We start from the raw sequence: 17,420 nt of genomic DNA on the forward strand, positions 1-17,420 counted from the left end.
GGGTTTGATGCTATCCTCCCTCTTGGCCCAGGTGAACGAGTCCCAGGGGAAAGGCAATGGACCAGGAAAGCAAGCTGCAGGGCCCAGTCTTAATGTTCCCTCCCAGGCCCTCCCCTGTCCCCTTCACCCTCCGAAGCAGGCCTGGCTCCTGAGCCCTTGGCTGCCCCCCACACAGGACCTGCCTTTGTTCCTCGCAAGTGGGTCGCACGGGATGGACCGGCTCGATGCTCCCCACCATGTGAACCTTGACTTCTTTGCAGTTGGTTTGCTGGGCCTGGGGATCCAGGAAACTCAGCATCCAGAAAGCAGAAGGCAGCGGAGCTCAGGCTGTGGTGGGCTGGCCGGGCCGGGAAGGGGACCTGCAACTCGGAGACGGCCGCCTGGAGGGGAAGCATCAGCACAGCTCGCAATCTTTGATCTTCCACTGGCCTTTATCTTCCCAGAAACCGTGGGGGCCACACTTCCTCTCCCAACAACGTGGCTTCCCCCTTCTGGGGGACCGAGGGCAAGAAGAGAGAGGGATTCTGAGGGAGAAGCAGAGCGAGAGCTTCGGGTCAGGCATGGGTGGCTCGTTCACCGCTGACAGAAGTCCCTGTGCTGGGGAGAGAGGACACGCAAAGCACACTGTGGAATTTAATTGGCAATTAGAGGTGGCTGTTTCCAGCTGGCCATCTTGATGTCATCTTCAGAGGGAGAAAATTGATCATAACTTTGCAAGTGTGTGACTTGGAGGAAGGGGACCTGCCCAGACGGTGAGGCCAGGAGCCGGCACAGTCCCCACGACACCGGAACACTCACAGAGCACCATGCATTATTTATCGTCACAAGAGTCGAGAGTGCGGTTCTATCATGAAACCTGCGTCTGCATAAAAGAACCTGACAGGGCAGATCAATAAACGAGGGAACCTCTTGCTGGACTGGCCTTTCCCGTTGTTTCTATGTTTTATCAAAATAATGTTCAAAAGTGACGACCTCCTGGTAGGGCACATCGGAGGAGATGGACTAACGTCCACCAAGCCACAGATGAGGAGCACACGCGAGTACCTGCCCCGGGCTGCAGAGGCCACAGCTGGGGTCCTCCCTTGCCAGGCCACAGGGCCATGTCAGCCCTGGGTATGCTGCAGAAGGACAGTCCAGCAGAGGAGGTGAGGGTGCTGGACCCGGATGCTTCAGGGAAGCACACTGACATGAGGACAAAGGGACTTCAGAGGACATGTGACCCTGGTCCCTCCAGGGCCTCAAGAAGCACAAACGAAACATGCATGCACACCCTCTGAAGCCCGGACCTTGTCCCTGGTGACTCCCCCGGCTTTCTCAGCTCCATCTCGTCACCACCTTCTGGAAGTCCCACAGGATAAGAGCAGGGCACCCACGTGGCAGGCGGGAAGTCTGTAACACGGATTCACCCCGCAGGACCCCACCCACCCCTCCTCATGGGGGAGGGGAGATGGCCCCTCATCGCTCCAGATGTCACAAGCTCTGGAACCTGATGAGATTCCACTGCCAGCTGGGCTCCCACAGCCTCCTCCAGCTCAGAGTCCAGCCGCCAGGGCAGTGAACAGGGACCCATGCAGGCTGAGCCAGTCGCCAGGGCTGCTGGTCTCACCTGAGTCCTCGAGGGCTCTCAGCCTCCGTAGGCCTGGCCTGATGCCCAATCCTCAGGCAGGATTCCCCTGACCACCTGAGGGGCGACCAGGCCTTCACCACTGCCCCAGACTCCTACTCCACAGCTGCCACAAATAGACTGCTTTCCACGTGTCCCTTGCCTGGTGCCCTACTTCATGTCAAGTTTTATAAATGAAGGAACCAGGTGCGTGAACCAGAGTTCTGTTGAGACATGTCCTTAGGGTGGATGGGTAGGTGGATGGATTCATGGATGAAGGGAGAGGTGGGCAGTGCTAGAGGGTGAGCGGATGGGCGCCAGGGGCCGGGGACTGGTGGACAGGTAGGAGGATGGCTGGGTGTGTGGATGCATGGATACAACCTGCTCGGCAGGATCCCAGGCTGGACACACAGATAGAAGGAAACTAGTAACTAGGAATATCATGCACGGGCCCAAAGCAAATTGCAAGGTCTGCTCCGCATGTTCAAGGTGTAGGGGTAGGACTAACTTAATCTGAGGGTGCAGGAGGTCAGTCTGTTTCCAAAAGCAGAAAGGGGGTGGGAGGAGGCCTTGGCCAGCCTGAGCCCACAGGTGGTGTGCATGGACTCTGCTCTGGGGACACCAGTGACCGCCTCCAGCATATTTACCAGGGGACGTCACAGACTCCCCTCTCCATCTCCTCACTGCGCTTCCTCACCAGCACGGCATTCACACTGGATCCAGACTGCACTCCACAGTGAGCGGGCCTCAAGGACCCGTGCCAGGTATTTTGACAGTTCGGCAGCATCTTTAGCCTGAGAGGCAGCAGCCCTCAAGTCTCAGCGGTCTGTCACTAATGATCATTTAATACTGTTTGGTATCAGTTTTGTGTACACACTTCCAAACAGAGTAAATTGCATGTGGGTGTTTACATTTAAGGAGAGCGTCTGTGTTATAATTGATGGAGCTTTAATTTCCACGTGGTTCCAGCAGTAAACATGCAAATGGCTCTTTTCAGTATTACAAGCTTAGTTATTTTTAGGGAAGCTGAATGCTCCACTGTGGCCCCCAGACAGAATGGAATTAAAGCGAATCCAGATGGGATCAGGGCTGAGAGGTGGTGGTGGGCGTGGGGCCAGCCCTCTCCTCCCTGCCTGCCCCTGGCACCTGGCTCCCTTCTGCCCTGACCCAGGGAGCAGAAGTGAGTGCACTCTGCTCTTGGCCTTTTGCACCTTGGCATGAGTGCAGTGCCTGTGCTGAGTACCAGCGGGCATGGGCCAGCCCTGGGAGACGGTGAGATCCGCCGCCTGCAGCATCCCTGGGAAGGAAGCGGGAGGGAGGCTGGGGTCTTACCCAGCACTCTGCCAGGCTGCTGGGCACAGAGATCCTGAGTCCGGGGCCAGTTCTGTGGAACAGAGGGAGCAGTGGGCCCCAGCAGGCCTGTTGGGCATCGAATGTGAGGGAGCAGACTCTGAGCACCCAGACCAGACGGGCCCCGGGCAGCAGAACAGCCCAGACAAGTGGCGATACCTGGAGGCATTCTGAGGAGGTATGAGTGACACTGGCAGTAGGAGGCGGAGACGTGGCTGGACACCTTAAAACGCACTCAGGGGACAGCCTCAGGACAGAGGCCTCTGGCCGAAGTCAGCAGTGCCGGAGGGCACCAGGGTGGGGGCTGCCCTGGAGGGCCCAGTGCTGGGCCGCACCTGGGAGCCACCACCAGGTCCAGGGAGGACTTGCAAGGCCTGAAGGTGGCAGGAGGGCTGCAGCAGGCGGGGCCCCAGCTGGTGACCGTGTCCCCAGCAGGCTCTCCTCCCCAGTTCCGAGTCTGGTCTGGTGCTCCCGGACAGGGGGAGTCTGGAGGCACAGCCCTTGGGCACAGGAAGCAGGTGGCGGCTAACTGGCTGTGCAGGGCTCATCGCCTCATTGTCCCTGTGGGAGAAGCCACCACCTGCCCTGTAGCCCCTACCGCCGCGGCCACCAGGGCCTCTGCTGTGCGGGACGTGCCTGCCGCCCCCTCATCCGGGCTGCCTCTCAATGGGGAGAGGACAGCCACCACCCGCCCCACAGGGAGGAACCCATGCTCCCAGCCCCTTTGCCCAGGGTAATGCGGGCACGCAGGGATCTGACCTTGTGCCTGGGTGGGCCTCGCTCTCAGAGCTGCCTCTCTCGTACGAGTTTCCTGATCCACCACAGACCCGAAAGAAGATGGTTTCCCTACGCCAGCCACAGAAAGACCAACCAACGCCGCCTCCCCAGGTGCAGTCTGAAGTCGAGCTCACACGGGTGGGGCAGAGTGAGGCTAACAGGGAGGGGCTGACGCCAAGGGGCACCAGTCTCAGCGAGGCCGGGAAGGAGCTCTGTTGTCCTCGCACAGAGGACTGACTGCAGAGGGTGCCACCGTACACCTCCGCCACCTTAGAAGTACGGATTTGAAAGTGCTCCCTGGAAGAAGCGGCCAGCGTGAGTTGGGCCTGCTGAACAGAGCCTGCTTCGGAGCATCACAGTCTTGGTGGCCCTGCTGGAGGTACAGGGTTGACCCCCCAAAGGTCCCTGAGCTGAACTTGGTCCCAGGGTGGCAGTATTGAGGGGGCCTGTGGGAGACAGGCCTGGGAGGGGGGCCTCAGGGCTCACAGCTCCCGGGGACTCTGGAGAGACGCAGCTCACCAGAGGCACAAGGCTGCCGGCAACAGCAAGGGAGGGTGGGACAGAGACACCAGCCACAAGCACTAGGCAGCCGGCTCCACTCTGAGAAGCAAGGCGGCGACTGCAGGGAACCCGGAGGCAGTGTGGATGGCGAGGCCCTGGGCCCAGGGAGCCAGGGAGGCAGCCCTGTCACCACGTATACAAGACACAGAAGAAGGAGCCCAGGCTGGCCCTGGAGGCCGGGGCTGCCCTGCCATCTCCCCTCGGGGCTAGCGAGGCAGCTCCAGGCACAGCCCTGTCCTCAGCAGCCTGGTCAGGGTGGCAGTCTCAGTACCACAATCTGGAGCTCAGGAGAGAGCAGGCCCGTGTCAGCCGGACCACACCGGCCAGCTGGGGTCTCACCGAGGGAACCCTTTCTCCTGAGCCTCCTGCTTCCAAGGCTGTGTGGGGCTCAGGAGGGACAGCAGTTTGGTAGACACAAGCCTTGTCCTCCCACCATGCAATAAGAAGCCCGGGAGCAGTCACCCATGGCCCAAGGGGAGGCACAGCCGAGGGACTGATGTCTCTGGTTCTGTTTCATCCCTGGGGACAACTGGCCTCCACCACACTCCCAAAAGGAGCAGCTTCCCAGGGCACAGGGAGGAGGAAGGACAGAGGGACCCCATGAAGGTCCAGACCAGCCCCTAGAGCAGCAATGCCCCGCATGTGACTTGAGAGTTCCCAGAAGCTGTGTTAAAACAGGCAGAAAGAAATGGACACGATTAATTTCAATAATGCATTTTATTTATTTTATATCCAAAATGCTATCGCTTCAACTTGCAATCAACATAAAAATATTAATGAGACATTTGCATACTTTTAAATACTGTCCCCAAAATCTGGCGTGCATACATATCGCACTTAGAGCTCATCTCAATTCAGTGCAAGCTGTGTTCCAGGTGTTCAGAAGTCATGGGGGCTGGTGGCCATCGTGCCAGACGGCACAGAGGTACACTAGCCAAGTGCCCTGTTCACGGGGCCCTGGAGCCTACATGCCTGGGAGTCTGGATGAAGAGTTGGGGTCCGAGCCTGGGCTAGGCTGCAGAGGCCTCGGAGGTGGGCCTCGGTCTTGGAATAGGAACTTCACTTCCCAAGCATCCGCCTCCTGGACTCCACAGTGCCGGGACGCTGGGCTCTATTTCAGCCCTGATTTCAGCCTAGCTGAGGCAGGAAGTCTCCAATGCCCTTGTCCTACATGGTAAAAGTCACACACTGTGGTTTAAAACTTTCTGTAAAACATTTTAAGTTTTTAACATATCTGCAGTGAACTTTAATGGGATTCCATAAAAATTGAACAGACCTCAAACCTGGCTGGGAGAGTCAGTGAATGACCTTGGTAGTTTAATTAAACCTGAAGTGAAGATTGAAGAAGTCAAGAGCTTTATGTGGCAGCTCCTGAGAGGGGTGAGCGGGGGGCCGGGAACAGTGGGGATCAGACCTTCCTGCACGGCCGACGCTGAAGGATGGTGACCAGCACGGCCAGAGGTGGGGCTGGAGGGGGCACCCTCACCACTGACCCGTCTCCGAGGGCCCTGCAGGACTTCTGGACGGCCCCCGCTCTGTCTTCAGGATCACCTGACAGGGCTCACCCTGTTTGTGACAGCTGAGGTCACAGTGTTGTGACAACTACACTAAAGCCACACTATGACCCAGCGCCCTGTGAGGATGTGGAGAAGGACATGCCAGATTAGAGGCCAAGATGTTCTATGACATTCACTTTGTGAAACCCAGAAGAGAAGTTGGCCAATACTGTCCCCAGACCTGTCCCCACACTGTCCCCTCACCTAGAGAATAGCACCAGTTGCACCCACAGATCAGGTGCCATGCAGTCCAGAGGAGCTTGCCATCCTGCTGGACCAGCCACACCAGGGTCCTTCTCAGCCGTCAAAGCTGAGACCACGCTCGTGGGATCACAGGAACTGAGTCAGAAGGCAGTGTGCTACCGGCTCCTGGGAAGATCTGTACCTCGAGGGAGAAACAAGATACTCTCTCCTCCCGTCTTAGGGCAGTCATCTAAGGATGAAAGCTCAGTGCTATCGCAGCCACTCTGTGACTATAGGGTCAGATCTAAGAACCACACCAACAAGATGTCAGAACTGAAAGGTGAAAGGACTTTCTCTTTAAGTACATCATTGATCACTGGATTTGTCAGGTCAACTTTTTCTGACTTATGGCTGAAATTCTAACTGATGACACAGAACCACTGGCTCTCTCTATCCTCCAAGTAGGGGGCAGTGGAAAATAAAAAGAAAAACCCAATCTGGTTTCTTGACTATTCTAAGCAACCTGGTTCTGGCTAATTGTAATTTTAATTTCTCTCTTCACGGGTTTTGATTTCTAATGGGGCTGTTCAGCCAGGGCTTCTCACCTGCAGGATGCCCCCACCCTGCCACGGGTCTGTCTGGCTGGGCGTCTGTCTGCCGTTCTCTGCGCCCCAGACCTTCGGAGCTGCAAGCACAGCTGCTGCTCACCCTCTGTTGTCCTCGGAAGCCACGGACTTCTGAACAGTCCCCCTGCCGGCAGGATGGGGCACAGGCTGGGGGCAGCCAGGCATGGAGAAGACTCAGACGGAGGCAGGGAGGCCTGTACGAGCCACGCTGTTGAAATTGAAGGACTCCCAGTCCTGCCAAGGAGAAGGAAGGTCCCTGAGCCTCTGCGGGTTTTCTAACATGCTGCGTACTGTAAGCCTGGCTTCGTGGGGCCCAGTGCTACGCAAACCAGCCCAGGTGAAAGCTGGCCTCTGCCTGGTGCCCAGGACTTGGAAGAGCAAGCCTCCAACCCACCGGGCCTCTTTCTCTGACCATGTGCACTTGCGACTCACTCCCGGGCTTTGTCCTTTCTCCCGCTGAGAGTATCCCCGGGCTGGGGAGCATCACGGTCCACTCACCCACTGGCTCACTGGCCCGAGGCTGGGCTCCTTGCTTGGAGTAATGGGAATAATATCATGGCAAACACTCCTGTGCAGGCTTCCTGTGAGCGTGGATTTTGTCTCTCTAGGATAGGAGCAGGGAGCTGGGTCCTGGGGGACGTGGGAACAGTCTGCGTGAGTCTCGCCCTGGCCGCCCGGCTCCCAGGCGCCTGTCCCTTCTCACACCCTCTGCATTCCGGCTGCTCCGCTCTTGCGCCAGACTCGGCATTGTGGGCCCTTCCCATCATCCTCGAGGGACTCGGGGCTGTCAGTCAGTTCCTGTCAGCAAGTCCCTGCTGGCTGGTGGCATCCAGCACCTTGTCCTGAGCATTCGGCTTCTGTGCATCGTTCCAAAGGAGTCTGCTGTGTCCACCAGAAGCGCTGGCCTGTCCTCTCCTCCACCTGGGACCACAGTCCCCAGCAGTTCAGCTTCACACTCCACCAAACCATATAGGACCCTGACTTCCCCACTCGTCAGTGCCCTGGTTGGCACTGCAGGTGACAGGCCCGGACCAGTGATGCAGGCTGGCTGGGAGGATGGGATCCCTCGGAAAGTGCCTGGGAATCTCTACAGGACCCTCTGAGAGCTGCAGATCTGAAGCCCTCAGGACACCACGGGAGAGGGGCAGCCACAGACAACAACGCCAGGCAGAGAGTCCCTCCTGGCCAGTCCCCACCGCGGTTCTGGAAGCCGGGACTGAGGTTGTCTTGGAGACGGCAGAGCTGGCCTGGAGGATGGGGGAAGCTTGCTGCAGGGTGATGCCCCAGAAGGGCTGCCCATGGGACGGGGCCGTGCTCCCCGTGAACCTCAGCTGCTTGGCTTTGGTCCTGTGTTTGGAGGGCGAGGAGCCGTGTTCCCCTGTGGGGAGAAGATGAGAGAGGGGTGGAGAGGAGCTGGGATGCCGCCAGCCTGCCCGGGAGTTCTTAGATGAGCTGGCCTGCCCGTCAGCCACGCAACAGGGCCATGACAGGCTCCAGATGCCGAGGACGGGTGGCTGCAGAGAGCAGGCAGACCTGGGCACACCTCTGGGACATGAACGCCAAGGTCGGGGTTCTTGGAGGGTGTGACAACCCCACCTTGGCACACACACACACCAGGACAAGGTCAGGCCACAGCCCCTCGGAGCCAATGTGGCCTCCGCTAAGTAGACGCCTTCCCGGTGGCCTCCTGCCCTCTCCACCCTCCTCTGGCAGGGACTGACACCCTGGGCAACCACTTGCACTTGGACATATAGAGACAGGGCCTTGAGGCCTCTGGCCCACGCTCAGACCTGAGCAGAGGTGGGGCCAGGTCATTCATGGCTCCTGTCCTCCTCATCAGGCAGGCTGACGGCACTAGGAACAGCACAGGGCTCAGGCTTCAGAGGGAGAAGCTGCAGCCTGCGAGGTCATGAGTGTGTCCTGGAGCCCTAAGTACATTCTGTGCTGACTCTGACACCAGTCACGCGCACACACACACGCACACACACACGCACACGCACGCACACACACGCACACGCACACACGGCGCGTACACACATGACTGTACCTACCCAGGCCCTCACACAGCCCATGCCAACACCCGCTGCCATCTGAGTGCACAGGAACCCATCCGCAGCCCGCAGCCGCTGGCGTGATTTATGGCGTGTGCTATCACAGAGTCTGTGCCTCGCCAGAGGAAACTTAATTGATGAGGGAACTGTCATAAATGATTCCGGGTGCGTTGTGGAGTGTATCTTAAAGGCAGATCAAACAGGAAGGAAGCATTTCTTTGAAATAAAATGTTCCTGCTGAGTCAGGGCTACAAGGTCTCCATCCCTGCTGCAGGGACAGCAGCTAGGGGCCAGGGGTCTTCATCATGTTCACGGGTAAGGTTGGCCCCCACCTAAGAGGCACCCAGCCCAGAGCCCTTCCACCCGGGCCAGGCCACGGCAGGGCTCAGCAGGGAAGCAGGATGCATCCCCTGCACCCCTCGCAAGCCGAGCGCAGGCCCCAGCCTTCTGATGAAGCCCAGCTGCGCAGGCCCCCGTGTGTCCTGCTGCCCAGGCTGTGTAGGCCTCTCAGAACCAGCATGCCTGCCCTTGCTCCTGGGTGCAGGGCCACCCGCCACCCTAGCCACCCACTGGGCTCCTCAGTCCTGACTCTGTCCCCTCCCTGGGCTTCAGGGGGGCTTCCAGTCACCACCTCCAAGGATGCTCCACCTCCTGGGAACCCTCACACTCCCCGAATGGAAGTCCACAGCCCTGGCCTCCCAAGACCTTTACAGCGTCAGCCTTCTGATGGCCAAGGGCCAAGTGTGTCCCTCTGTGAATGCTGGGAGGTGGGCCCTGTCACGCTTGAGCTCTGCAGAGGAGGAGAGGAGTGAGAGGAGGCCTGAGTCAGGCAGCAGAGCCAAGAGAAAAAGCCAGTGGCCACCAGCTCCCACCTTAGGCCCGAGCCCAGGGACAGCACCCAGTGGCCACTGTGACAAATGACCACAGAGGGCACGCCAACATTCCTGGGCCTGGGATGCCCGGGTGGTCTCCCAGCAGGGTGGACAGCATGCCAGCGCTCCTTCTGCAGCATCCCCGCCCTTGTGTTTTGGCCTCCAAGTCCACCTGCCCTCCTCGGCCATATACACGTCCTCCTTCTCCAAAGCAGAAACCGTGAAAGGAGTCCCAGACAGAAACCCTCTGCCCATCTGCCTCCTAGCACGGCTTCTGAAGACCCTGGTGACGGCACTGTCCACCTGCATGAGTCCATCTCAGGAACCGAGGCTCATTGCCCTGCACAGTCCCTTTGCACATTTCCGGGCTCTGGGGGTCGGGAACGAATGTCTGTGAGAGCCATCACTCTGCCACTGGCCCCTGATGACATGAGAGAGCAACAATTCCTGCACACGAGTGCCCCAGTGCCCGGGAGGGACCCCGCTCGTGAGGGCCCCAGTGCTGAGAAGGAGGGGAGTGTTTGTTGACAGGTTCCCCTCCCACCCAGGAGGAACTGGTGCCTTCCTGGATCCAGCCCGACCTGAGCTCATTGGGCCCAGGCTCCCCACTAGACCCCACAGACCCCTCCTCCTCAGGGACACAGGGACAACTGCGTGGATGCCCTGAGCCAGGCACACCCAGCAGCCCAGCCCTGACAGCAGGCTGGACCCTCAGACCTTCTGTGCAACAACAGGGCCCACCCCCATCCATCACACAAGAAGGCCCTGGCCCAAGGGAACCTCCGACATCTGTGGGGTCCCTGGGCTCAGAGCCCGGCAGGCTTGGTGTGTCCAGCTCCATTTGCCAGATGGTAGCCATGAGGACAGCACCTGGAGGCTCAGTGAGGAAGGCAAGAGGCCAGGTGGGGGCACTGGCCCCAGGCGGAGAGTCAACAGGAGGAGTTTGTTCACCTCAGGGAGGCCGATCCTGGGGCTCCACAGCTGCCCTGGCCTCCTTCTTGGGCCACCTGGTGACCTGGAAGCTCCTGGCTCACTTGCCCAGGTTCAGCAGCCAGAACACAAAATCGTGCTCCTCCGTCCCCATGACCCAAGAAAAATTCAGCGTCTCCCTGGCTCAGATGAAGTCATATGATCCTCTGCTGCATCAGGACATCCAGGCCAGGTGCCCTGGTCACCTCCTCATTCCCAGGAGGGTTTGGAGCCAATGGCATACGAGGCACATTGCTGAGCATGCAGGGAGGTGGCTGTCCTAGACAGAGAAAGGAGGCAGAGGCGGGAGAGGCCCCAGGTGCAACCTCCCCTGCTGCCGACCTCCAGTGAATGGTATAGCTCCAGCCTGAAGGCAGACCGTGGTGCCCGGCAAGAGAGAATGTGGGACGCCCTGGAGACACCTCTGTCCCTCAGGGGTGTAGTTAACCCACAGTGACTCCAGCTCACAGGGATGCACGTGGGGACCCGACCAGGGCTCGGGGAGGCAGAGGGCCTGGGAGAAATGACCATCCTTCCAGGCACAAAACCTCCCCCTGATCTGGCAGCTGAGCAGGGCTGGTTCCCGGCGCGGTCTCATTTCACATGCACGTGGGAATGGGTGTTTTGAGAGTGTAGCTAATCCATGAATATTAAAAATAAAATACGCTTGATCGATAAGGTATTTGTTTGCTGCAGAATAGTCGCGGGCTCAGCCGGACCAGCTCCGGCTTAATTACTGTCATCAGAGTGTGGTTTCCAGAAGAAGAGGGTGTTTTGACGCGCATCGACCTGCCGCGGTGGGCACGGGCGTGCAGAGATGAGGGGCTGCCGGCCGCCTTTCTGCTCTATATCGGGGACACGTCAGGACCATCCACATTAAGCCACCCCGTATTGATAAGCTGGTGAGCTAAAAACGCCTCATGGCGTGATTGATCGCTGCGTATGAACGGGGGTCGTCGGAGCAGAGGGACATGATGCTTCCTTCACCTCCTCGCCGCGCTCAATTTCACAATCCGTCTTCATTCCCTGGAGTTTTTCTTCTTCTGAGCCTCTTTTTCCTTTCCTCAATTAATTGCTGTCAATTAGGTGATGAAGGAGCGGCTCTCGCGCTCTGCCTGGTGAGACCTCCTCTTGGGATGGCCAGGAGCAGAATTCACCAGGTTGGTCCTGGAAGACTCAGTTCCCGCTGGGTCTAGGAGCCGTTGGGAGGCTGCCCTGGGCATGGAAGCCTGTGTCACAGACGGCCCTGCCCCTGCTCCCTTCATGAGGACATTCTTGGTGTCCTCGGGCGGCTGGTCCCACTTGGATTTAGCAAAGTTCAGCCACGTAGTAGGTTGGGTGTTGCTACACACCTCTCGTCTCATGGGGTGGAGTTTTGGGGGCCTGAAGGAAGGACAGGAGTCAAACTCTGAAGGTCCCCAGCTGCTGTGTAAGCGGAGGCCAGGGAGAGGGGCCCGAGTTCCAAAGCGTCCAAATCCCCAACCACTTCCTGAGCGCGGGGCAGCCCTGCTGGTTTCCTTCAAGGCAGCGCTGGCCGCCGCCCAGGAATGCTCCCTGGAGCAGAGCCAGGACCGGCCAGGGCAGCCGGGGCTCCTCACAGCTCACCTCGGGGGCGCACCTGCTGCCTGCTCAGGGCTGAGGGAGGGGATGGCACTGTCCCCCAGCAGAGCAGGGGCTCTGGAACGAGACCTCACGCCCTGAAGTCTGGGCAGATCTTTCCCCACCGCCCAGCTGTTTCCTCACCTGGAGGCTGAGGAAGGCGGGTCTGCGCCTCTCCTGGGTCCTCCTGTGAGAGCTCAGTGCCAGGGCTGTCGTTGGCGCCCAGTGAACACTGGCTGCCCACACTCATCAGAGGACAAGCCCAGGGACCACCTGGGAAGCGGATGGAGTGGAGACGCAGGGCACAGTGGGTGTGCAGCTCAGGGCCTGGCAGGCACAGCACCAGGGAAGGCGTTGGGAGAGCCGAGTCCCGGGCCCCAGCCCTGCAGCTCAGAAGCGCCCGTGGCCCAGCCCGGCCTCAGGCTCTGACGTTGCTCCACGTGGGACCTGGTGAGAGGAGAGCACTGCCACAGGGGCCTGCAGGGCTCCCTGGGAGGAGGCAGAGGGGCTCCCGGGAGCTCAGGGAGAGGGATACATGAGCGCACCTCAGGTTCGAGTCTGAATTTCCAGTTTGCACATCCAGGCAGTTGAGCCTCAGGGCCTCTGGCACAGTGCCATCGTCCCTAGTGCTCTGTGCTCTGCGGCAGCTGCGGTCCTCTTCAGATCCTTCAGATCCTGGTTGCTGCCGTAGAGGTCACCAAACAGTGCTAAACAACACAGACACAGTCTCTTAGAGGCTGTAGGTAAGAGCCTGACGTGGTTTCTCCTGCTGGGATGGAGCCCAGGGCCAGGTCTTTCTGGAAGCTCCGGGCAGAGGCCCACTCCTGCCTTCAGTGCGGAGGGTAGGGCCCCTCCCTCCAGCTTCACACCAGCAGTGACATGTCTCTGCCCCTCTCTGCAGTCTTCTCTCTCTGACTTCCCACCTCAGGCCCCTGTCTCCCTCTTGCAAGGACCCTCGTGTTGATACTGGCCCCACATAACCCAGGGCAGCCTCCCACCTCCAGGTCAGTTGACCAGCAGCTTCCCTAAGGCAGCCGCCTGGGGACAGGTGCAGGAACCACATGCAGCATCTCTCTGGCAGCACAGGAGTGCAGCCTGGGCCGCTGTTCCATCTGCTCTGAACGTCACATAATGCTTAGCGGTTTTGTCTGTGTTTAATGTTCAGCTGAGCTAGATCGCTACCATCAGCTGACATCCAGCGTGGTTGAGGGAGGAGACTGCGCAGCTCCGGCGGGCGAGGGTTCACAGCCGCAGCCCTCCAAGCCCGTCTCCTCCCCAGCATAACCGACATGTGCATTGGCTTTGCTGAGGGTGACACAGGCCTCCTTCCCACTGTGGCAAATAATTAAAAGATTTTGCTCTCCCGGTTGTACGCTTTCCAAGGTAATCCTTTCATTAAGCTATTTAATATTTTTCTGCTCTGTTATCTGCTTTTTTCGACTTTTGTATTTTCTCTGCTCTTCTTGTCTTCTGTCATGTTTCTCATTAAATTTCCTGTTTTTGTTCTTTTGTTATGAAGGCTTATTTTTTGTCCTAAAACAAGCTTTGAACTTGAAAACCCGAAAAGCCCGTTACTCGGCGTAAGACCTGTCAGGTAGCTGTCGGCGCGCTCTGCGTGCAGGTATTTCCGAGTGACTGTTCACAGACAGTCTTGCGCTTCTTCCTGTTGGTCTGCTCTTTGCACCCATTCTTCGTAGGAAATGATAATCCTCTGACAACTCAGTCATCACCATGGCAACCGGAGGAGATGTCGCCAACAGGATGATGAGTTGGGGAGAGGGATTTGCATCTTCTTCCCGCTGTGGCACGCCAGGCGCCTCTGCACACACGGCTGCCAGAGGGACTCCCTAGCTGGGAACAGGAGCTGGGAAAATAACCCTGACCCGGAGCCCGGCCTGCAGCCAGCACTAGACACACACAGAGCAGGTGAACAGGTCCCCGCTTTCTTCTGTTTGGTCCACTGCCCAGGCTTCCTCGCCATGGAGCTGGGTGTGGAAACCCAGGAGAGATTCCCAGGGGTCAAGAGCCATCCCAGCACCTCCCTGCTCTGGGAATGGCCCTTGAAAATCTGGGAAGGACTAACAGGGAGGGATGGGCTCCCAGTGGGGGAGGGAGCCTGTGTCTGGCAGCTTCAGGGACCATGGAAGTTGGTTTTAGGAGCTGGAAGGCTGGCAAGGCACTGCCCTGGGTCTCTAGCTCTGCTTCTGCCTTTGACTGGTTACTGAGCCAATCTGCAACCGCGCCATGGTGCAGGAAGATCGTGCCCGACTATTACCACTCACAAGCCAGCAAAGGAAGCCCGGGCGAGGAAGCTGGCATGGCTGACGTCACTGAGGCCGTGTGGTGTCCGACCAGGCTCGCGAAGGCCACAGTGCCCATGAGGCTTTGGGGCACTTTCTGGTCTTCCCAATGTCCAGAGCAGCTCACTGGGGCCATTGCCTGCCATTTCCGATGGTAGAGCTGAGGCTCAAGGAGCTTCCTGTGACTCCCCAGATGGCATTGTAGAAATAGTGCAGACTGTCTCAGAGCCAGACACCCAGCTAAGCTTTGTGCTCTGGCCACAAAGTCAGGTCAGCCAGTCCTGAAGGAAGGCCAGCCGGCAGCCGGGATGCACAGCTCCTGGGTCCAGGCAAGAGTGTTCGGAGGAGCTGCCTTTCTGCACTCCCGCCCCTTATCTGCTGCCTGCTCAGTGACGGTCGGGGTGAATTCTGTCTGCTCCACAAGGACTCAAGGACTGTAACTGAATCTGCTCCAAAACAGTAATGCCCACAGCCTTTAAAACATGCAAAATAAAAATAAATAAATCACCCATCAACGTTTCATGGTATGTTTATAATTTTTTATTTAAATGTTTGATCTCATAAAATGAGAGTAGCTCATACAGGAGACTGCCAGTGTCCTGGGAAGAAAGCCAGAGGCATGCCCAGGAGGGAGTGAGGGTGGAAGAAGTGGGTCCAGCAGTGTCTCTCTCCAAGGCTGCAGTGACCAGAGCACCACTGCCTGGTCAGTGGGACGGCATGGGCACAGCAAACACATGGTCCCAAAGTAGCCCAAGTGACCTTGGAGTGGGTGACCTCCAGAGGCAGAAGTGGAAGGGAGGACCGGGGTCTCAGGGCCAGGCCAGCTCTGAGCAGGACCTCCCTCGGCAGTCCCCGGGAGTGTGGTCTTCAGCACGATCACCCTCACCTCTGGCGAGGCCTTGATCTCTGGCCAGGCCTTGATCTCTGGCCTTTCTGGGGAAGGGGGCTGCTGCGAAGACCCAGCATGCAGACCTGGGAATGACGGAAGCAGAGCGATCGACACCCTGGCAGCGGGCAGAGTTATTCACGTGGGGCTGTCCCCACCCACCTCTCCCAAACGCAGCCCTGAAAGGCGCTTACTGGTCACCTGAGGGGCATCTCTGAAGAGCGAATCTGAATCTCTGATGTGCTGGGGTTTACAGCCGAGAAAACTGCAAGAGAAAAACCTGGCAGACGCCTTCCTGCAGGTCTCCTAGGAAGAAGGCACGTCTGTGCTGTGCCAGAGTTTAATCGCTGAAGCCTAAGGGTCTGATGTTCAACCCCCACTCTCCAGGTAGTCGCTGTCTATGTCCAGGTGGTCATCCTAAATCACCTCTGCAATGTCACACCTCGCTGTCACCAAATTAGGCAGTACTAGTCCTTCGGGTCAGTGAGGAGACCCTGCACTGAGATGGGCAGAACATGCCCTTGGCGTCCTCGCTCCTGTGAGCCGAGCACTGGCACCGAGAACCTGTCTAGGCCTCCTCGTCTCCCTCCCTGGTCCCATGACTGGATTCCTCCCCTACCCTGGCCTCAGTCGGCCGAGGTGACCAGCTTTGGCAAAAGGATGTGGCCCAAGCAGAGATCTGCAAAGACACTGAGGATGTTTCCTGACCCTCTTTGGCCGAAACAAATGCAGAGGCACCTGGAAGGGGTGAAAATTGGCCAGCAGAAACCACCCAGGATCCCACTCCCAGCCTGCCCATAGCCAACTGCAGACACAACAAGCCAACTAAGCCAGGTCAGCTGAGCCTGGCTCCAGGTGCAGAACTGCCCAACTGACCATGAGCTCATGGGAGAGATGAAGAGCAGTTCTTTCAAAACATTAATCATTGGGATCTTTGTTATGCAGCACAATTAAGACATTAGGTAGCTGCTACAATCACAACAGTGCCTGCCATTCTTGACTCACTGAGTTGGGCATTTTATGGCCTCAACTGGGATCTGCCCCAGATTTCTATGGTCCTCTCTCCCATTTCTATAAATACAATACCAGCCTTACACAGCAGAGTCGAGTAAGCTCAAGAAGCTGGGTTTGAGTCCAAAGCAGTTTGTCACAAACCCCCCTCTTCCCTCAAGGCACTACCTCCACATGGATGGGCCCAGAAAATAACCAGGACATCCACCCAAATACAAGCAAGCTTGTGTTGAGAGAGGGCCCTGGCAGGGTCTGAGCCATGCTCTGGGTCATCAGCCTGCCATGTGCCTCTCTGCAATAGGTACAGCAACGTGAGCACAACCCACCTGTTGTCCAAGAGGAGACACAGGGCCACCGGGTCCCGTTCACAGCTGGCCTCCACACTTTATCATTGTGGCGCATCCTCCTGGCGCACTGCAATGCGAGAGCACCAGGCAGAGGCCAAACCCACCAGATCCTTCAGGATCATAGGCTCCCAATGATCACTCCCCACAGCAGCTAAAATCCCTGCCCTGGCTTGGCGAGCTTCGCCTGCCTCACCTCAATACCCCCTTCTCCCATTCGCAGCCCTTTGAGGGGCAGGCCCAGCATGCTCAGTCCCCCACCTGCCACTGCCTAGAAGTCACATGAGGTCCAAAATCTCGCCAGCCTTCCTTGCTGCGGGATCTTCAGCTTCCGGCACGGTGACAAGTTGGATGTGTAACGATTTGGTGAGGACCCAGACGTGCAGATGCAGGGACCTTTCCACAGTGCAGAACAGCCTCGCCCACGCTCAGCACTCGGGTCAAAGCTTCTCCACCGAGGGTGCACCTCAGGAGGATGGCCCGGGAAGTCTGGACAACAGGAATGCTGGAGCCCAGCCCAACCACCTGGAGCATTGAAAGAGGCCGCCCCCGTGGTGGTGCCCGGGCTGGCCTTTGTTCTAACCTCCCCAGCTGACTCCAGCTGCAGCCCTGGCCACGGCCCCATCACAACTCAAACATGGATTCCAGGCTGTTGCTTCCTATCCTCTGATGTGACTTCAACTGCCCAGGGAGAGTCCCACAGCTGCCCCAGGACAGTGACCAGCAGAGCGT

This window comes from Sciurus vulgaris (assembly GCF_902686455.1).
Source record: "Sciurus vulgaris genome assembly, chromosome: 2".
Lineage (NCBI taxonomy): Eukaryota > Metazoa > Chordata > Mammalia > Rodentia > Sciuridae > Sciurus > Sciurus vulgaris.